Below are 7,222 nucleotides of genomic sequence, written 5' to 3' on the forward strand. Positions count from 1 at the left end.
AATCAATTACAGATCACTTCGAAATTGATTCTCTTTTTATCCAAACTTTTTGGAATCAACTTGGAATCATTCCAATTAACCTAGAATCAATTCTCGTTAACCTGGAATCATCCTAAATCAACCAAGAATCATTCCTAATCAACCAAAACATGTCAGATATCTAAAATCAATCATCATTGGTCAAACCCTAGGCATTTCCATGTCTCTTAGTGCCTTGGAAACCTATCAAATCTTATCAAACCCATCAAATCTATCATTTTCATCTTTTGATCTTTGACATTTTCTATCCCTCAATGTCATATCATGCCATCATCAAACTAATTTAATAAAATTGACAATGTCTTTCAATGTTATTATGACCAATCCTATCAATCAATTTCGATCCTGTAGCACTTATAATGTCTATTAAACTTCATGCTTTATTAATTTGTGTCATGTTTCCTTAGCATGTTATTAATCCTAACTAGTCATTTAATTTGATTATGGCTTTGATCTAACCATCATTGTCCTAGTTGATATGCATAATTGCTAGTTTTTATCAAAGGATAATATCACATTTATCTAATCAAATTGGCCAATCATTTATTAATTTTTCCTATAGGATTAGATAGCCTGTAATATAATCCTATGTTGGTTCAATCATTTTCATCACACATTACTAATTATTCTTGCTAACAAAAATTCTTAATTAATTGATATTTTATTAATTAATTGGTTAATATTTACAAACTATGGGAATAATCAATTTTCTAACTCTTATTTACCACTTATAATTTCCATTTTTCTAATTTCCATTTGTGTGGATATATGAATTTTTAATTCAAATATTCCACCTATCCTCAACACATGGACATGATGCATCATATACTCCCTATACACACTTGGCTAAAGTATGTCATATTTGATATATTTTATTCATTACACATGTCTATAATAAGCCTCCATCATCATAGATTATTGGCAACGGGTGACTTTGAGGTGTCATATGCACATCATAGATTCTCCTCCACTTTTAGCCATGTCATCTCATAGATTCTCCTCCACTTTTAGACATGTTGACTTTCATGTGTCATATAATCTCATATTTGGCATATTGCGTCATGGTTGCCATAGATATTCTAAGCAATATTATGCCAAGTTGCGCATTTCAAACAAAAAGTGTCCACCCTCTCATTCAATTCTCTCCTCTTGCATGTTGGCTATAAATTGAGCCTTCTTGCTCTCTTTTGTGGTCTTCAACATCTTTATCTCTTAGAATCCATTAGGCTTGAAACCATGCTTTTAGTACTCTCAATAACATCATCTTATCATAGGATTTTTCTTTCAATTGTGTGCACTATAGGAAATTGGAGCTACATCAAATGGAGAATAAACAAGGACATAGGAGCTATAATTAAAAGAGGGAGTTTTACTTTGTGTTTCATTATTATTTTTATTTGGCTTTCATGGTAGATTGGAGGGCTTTTAGCATATGTTTATTGATTTTTGTGGTTTCTCATAGTATGCTAGGTTCTATTCCATTTTCTAGTCCTAAATATTAGTGAACCTAATGTGAACAAGTTGATGCCATGAATATATGTGTTCCAATGTTCAACATGCCATGAAGTCCTTTTGAGCTCTCTCGATAAACCTTCATGTAAGAAGTCATTGGTCTCAATCGTCCAAACTATTAGTATAGTTTTTTTAATCTCCTAGTGGTTTATTTATTTTTTCCTATATTGCTAGGTTTTCCCTACACTTTTAATAATCTTTCTTAGGTTAATAAAGCATGTCTTATTTATAAAGTGGTTGCAAGGTGTCACATTCTTACATATGAGCATCCATTAGCTATCTTAGGAAGATACTTTGCTATCTTTAGTTTGATAGATGGTTGTTCCTCATTGGTTGGTGTTGCCACCTCCTCCCTTTTCCTAGCCTATATAAGCATGCTACCTGGCTTGTATTTGTAATAAATTTCTTTTGCATCCTCTTAATGATATTTTTCTTCTAGCATTTGCATTACTCTCTTGGAGACTAACTTTATGTTGCTATTTTGATTTTGTATCATTCTCATTCATAGTTTAGATATCTATTCTTTGCACTAGTTTTTTGGGTTATCAATTTTTTTAGATTCTAACATGGTATCAGAGCTTTTCGATGTGCAAGAGTATATTTTAGTTTCCTTATTTGAGAGATTTAGGGGGGGTTTGTTAGAGTAAATAATTAATTTACTAATTATTTATTCCATTTACTTAAGCTTACTTAGGTAAATGCAATAGTTGTAGTTTAGGAGTTAGTTATAAATTGTTGACAATATGGGAGTTTGTTCTCTCCTAAGTCATACTTATCCTCTCACATTGTTCGAGGACTTTCCACCTCAAGTGGATGTATGCTTAGTTGTCACACTTATCTCCTAGCATCTTCTAGCTTGTTTTGGAAGATTCTTGGAGCTCTTTATATTCGGACTCCCTCATTGTATTTTCATACAACATCACTTCTCATTGTAAATACATTTTCTCTTATGTTTTCATATTTTCTCTCTCATGTCCATTTAGGGTTTTTACTCTTGCTCCACACTCTTCTCTCCTTGGCTTCTCTTTGATAGGTTTTTGCATGCAGGTGATCTTGGGCATCTTTGGAGTTAGATTTCATCAACTCCAACATGGTATCAGAGCCTCCCTGCTACTGCTTTGTTGAATTTTTTTGAAGCCTTGATTTGAAGTCACAAACCTTAGTTTGTTTGTCCTTTTTTTCTTCAATTCGAGGGAACAACAAATTTTTGGAGCACTTTCAACCAAATGGATGCTACCATTTGATTTGGAAGGCATTCTTTAGTTAGGATCCATATAAAATTCATCAATTTTGGAGACAGAGCTCCGGGAGGCTAAATTTTTTTAGCTCAAGAGGCCGTACAGACAATTTTTAGGTCATTAATTACGATTTTATTTTAAAATTTGCACGTAGGGCTGCCGTTGTGCCACATGTGCATGGCCCGCAATGGCCACAGTAGGTAGCGCCACCTAAACCTCCACCTGCACTCAGTCATGGCCCCGGCACTTAGCCTTCTCCTCGTCGTAGGACTGCTCTACCAGAGCAGCACTTGAGGAGCCACCTTTCGACTTCTTGTCTACACTTCTCCGCCGACAAAACCCTAGATTCCTCTGCCTCATCTCTGCTTCTACCATCGCTCCACCTGTTCTATGCCACTTAGCTCTGCATGTGGAAACGTTAGCTCCTAAATAGTTAGCGCCAGCTCAACGGGTGTAAAACACATAGTCAACGGGCTCGTCAGCTCCCAGTCAGCAGCGACTAAAGCCAACCATAGTTTGACATGTGGCAGGTCTTCCATGTGGCACTTTACCACATGGCACCTACCACATCAGTTGTATCTACCACATGGCATCCTTTTTGTGGCGACGACCACATGGCCATCAAATTTAAGGTCATAGAATATTGACATCAACATAACATTAGCGCTGCATTAGCACACCTGCCTTGCACATCTCTTAGGGTCATTTTGGACCTACCTTTAATTTTTTCGCCATAACTTGAGCATGCGAAGGTATTTTTTTGATCTGAATGAAGCACTGGAAAGCTGGTTTTGAGACGGAGACATTGGTGTAGGTATTTTTAGGTATTTTTTAAGTTGAATTCTGAAGTTTAGTTTTTGACTTCGGCAAGCATATCTTTTGCATCCCATGTTAGTTTTTTGAAAACTTTATATTTCTGGAAAGCTAGTTCTATCACCTTTTTAGAAATGTGGTCCTTTTTCTAAATTTTTGGTTCATGCTCTTTCTATCATATTTTTGACATTTTTGCTATATGGTGGATATCTTGAGTGTTTTAGGCCCGAGGATCATTTTCCTAGCATGACTTCTTTTTTTTTAGGCTATACTTTGTTTTGCATCAGATTGTTTTTAGTTTTGATCATTGTAACTATCATTTTGAAGCACCTTTATGTATCACACTGAGATAAAGTACCACTTTTGCATTTAGGATTCATGAACATTGTTTTGAGTCAGTTTTACTTGCACTATTTTCATAAAGCACCATGGGGGGATAGTTGTTTTCTATTTTAGGCATTCTCCCTTTATCAAGTGAGTGTCCCTTCTATTACATTAGCCCCATGTAGTGTTAGTGTGACCATGTCTTTATAGGTGTTTGTACCTCTTCCTCTCTTGTCATTCTTGGTTCGTTTGCAGGAGACTTTGGCCCACTTTTTTAGTTGCCTGTCATCTCACCCCGTTTGCATTAAAGGGGGGTTATGCTATTGTTCTAATGCATCCATGGTTTGATTTTTGTTAGTGTGAGCTATTTATTCAGTGGTTGATCCTATATACAAGGCGATTGCAGTGGCTAGCTACCTATGCATTTCGGTGAGATGGATCATCTACCATATATACATGGTTGGTTCATGCATTCTTCTTCCATGGAGGTTCTTCAAATCAAAAGTTTGGAAAATTTGTAGTTTCTTCATGCTTTAGTGATGCTTCTTCATGATCACTCCTTGTTCTTATTTTAGGGGACATTTCCATAGTTGGAGGCTTCTTCAGTTCTTCACTAGGTTACCCCTTTTTGAGGGAGGGTTTTTCCCACATGGTTTTCTCTCTTTCTCTGTTTTCAGAGGTTGCATTTTGTTGCATTGTTCATGGGTACCTAACATGGCCTTGTTGCCAGGACCCATTTTTCATTTCATAGTTTTGTGAGCTTAAGACATTTTCTTAAGTTGCACTTAATGGGAGATGTTAGAGTAAATAATTAATTTACTAATTATTTATTCTATTTACTTAAGCTTACTTAGGTAAATGCATTACTTGTAGTCTAGGAGTTAGTTATAAGTTGTTGACAATATAGGAGTTTGTTCTCTTCTAAGTCATACTTATCCTCTCACATTGTTCGAGGACTTTCCAGCTCAAGTGGATGTATACTTAGTTGTCACACTTATCTTCTACCTCCTTCCAGCTTGTTCTACAAGCTTCCTTGAGGCCTTTATAAGTGGTCTCTCTCATTGTAAATACATTTTCTCTTGTGTTTGCATATTTTCTCTCTCATGTTCGTTTAGCGTTTTTACCCTTGCTCCATGCTCTTCTCTCCTTGGCTTCTCTTTGACAGGTTTTTGCATGCAGGTGATCTTGGGCATCTTTGGAGTTAGATTTCATCAACTCCAATAGGGCTAATAAATCTTATTGTAATTTTTTGAAAAATGAAGTATGCTCTTCTCTTGAATCTTTAGATGATCTTGAGAATAAGAAAAATTTGACAAAAATGTTTTGAATCTCTAGGGTTTCAATCTCAAATTTGACAACCAACTTTGCATATTTGGAATTTTCAATTAGTATTGCAAGTTTTGACATGCCATTGATGGACTTAGGAAGCTGATTCAACATTTTCATGCAATCTTTTGGTTGTTGGGGTCATTTCTTGGTTGTTGGAGCCATTTTTTGTTGTTAAAGGTGTCTAATTTACACTATAGCTATATCTTCTATAAATCAACAAGAAAAATGCTTTCTAAGTCTTGTTCGTAGCACCAAAAAATTGGGTATCTTTTCATTTTTTAATACAATATGTATATTTTGTAGAATTGAGCATGGAAAGCTACCACCGTACCCCTCTCCATTGGTAGTCATAGATTTGAACGTAGTTTTCAAATACCTCATTCTTGCTCATACAGACTCTGATTTTGACAATTCTTATTATGACCTTGGTTTTTTTGTTGTGCTCTATCCACTAGTGGAGTTGTTTTTTTATTTTCATGCATATATTTTTCAACAATTGTAGATTCTCGGTCGTGACTATACACAGTTCTCATTTTGGAAATTTTGAAGGATCATAACTTTCTCATACAACCTCATATCGAGGTGATTCTTTTTCTGAAAGTGCATGATTTTTCAAGTAGATCATAGTGGTCCTATTTGCTTCCTTGATTATTGTGCCTAAGTTTCACTTTCATCATATGCTCTTCATGAGGGTTTGTAATGCATTGAAATTCAGACCACTAAGTATTTCTTTCTAGTGGTAGTTGTAAATGCACTAAAATAAAGTGCCAAATAATATTTCTTTGGGGGGGTTCTTTGATTGAGTAAAAAAGAGGGGCATTTTGGTTGGTGTAAATAAGTATTTACTATTTACACTTACTTAAGTTTACTTAAGTTAATGCATATTTTTTATTATTTAGCCACCTGGGAGTATGCGTACTCTTGTGAGTTGTCATGTTGACAACACAGGAGTTTGCACCTCTTTTATGCACATGGTGTCTACAAAAAAGGAGTTAGCACACTAATTAAACACATGGTATCTACAACATTGTCATTCTTATCCACTCATCTAGAATGATGGATAAGGCATGTGCTTAGTTGTCATGATGCTTATCTTATCTCCTGGTTCTTTCTAGAGACATTATAGATGCTTCTTGAGAGGCTTTTATATACAAGCACTCCTAGTGTGTTTTCATATACTGAACAGAGCAATGTATTAGGACATACTCTGATTAATTGATCATATCCATTTTTGGTCTACAATTGTGCTTGTGTTTGAGTTCTTAGTTCCTAGGTGAATTTTTCCCTAAGGAAAATTCTTACATGGTATTAGAGCTTGGAGATTTTCTCATCACATAGCTATTTGAGACCATTGTTGCTTTAGCATCTCAACCCAAATCTGGAGTACTACAGAAATTGGGAGCACCTAGAGCTGGATCTGACCTTGCCATTTTGTTTTGAATGTTGATTCAATGAAGATCGACTATAAATTTGGCTACCTTAGCCCAAAGTTGACCGTGAAGAATTTTTTTTTTGCAAATCAGTACCTGGAGGCCCCAATTTGTAGTTTGGGTGTGGTCATTTGCAAATCTATTTGATTATTTTTGGGTTTGTAATTATTTTTTCTTTGCATTTTTTTGGAATTATTTTTTTAGGCCAGGCAACCTTGTAGAGAAATTTTTTTTGTAGGTACCAAGCTGTCAGATCCTTACCTTGCATAGAGGAGTTATTATTTTGGGCATCATTTCTATAATTTTTGCATAGTATAGTATATAAATTTGGTGACATCTACAGAGCATCATCGGAGATTATTTCAAAAATTTGGCAAAGCCCCTACATTTCACCACTATGGCCCTTACAAATCTAGTGAATATAAATGTCAAAAGATTTACATGTTACATAAGCCTTGTGGTCTCTTCCTAGCCACTTCACTACCTAATTCGTCTGATTCTTATATTTCTAATGGTCAACCACCCCCTGTATCTCCT

Source organism: Cupressus sempervirens, chromosome 8 (assembly GCF_028749045.1).
Source record: "Cupressus sempervirens isolate cs-2001-9-10 chromosome 8, ASM2874904v1, whole genome shotgun sequence".
In the NCBI taxonomy this organism is placed as follows: Eukaryota; Viridiplantae; Streptophyta; class Pinopsida; order Cupressales; family Cupressaceae; genus Cupressus; species Cupressus sempervirens.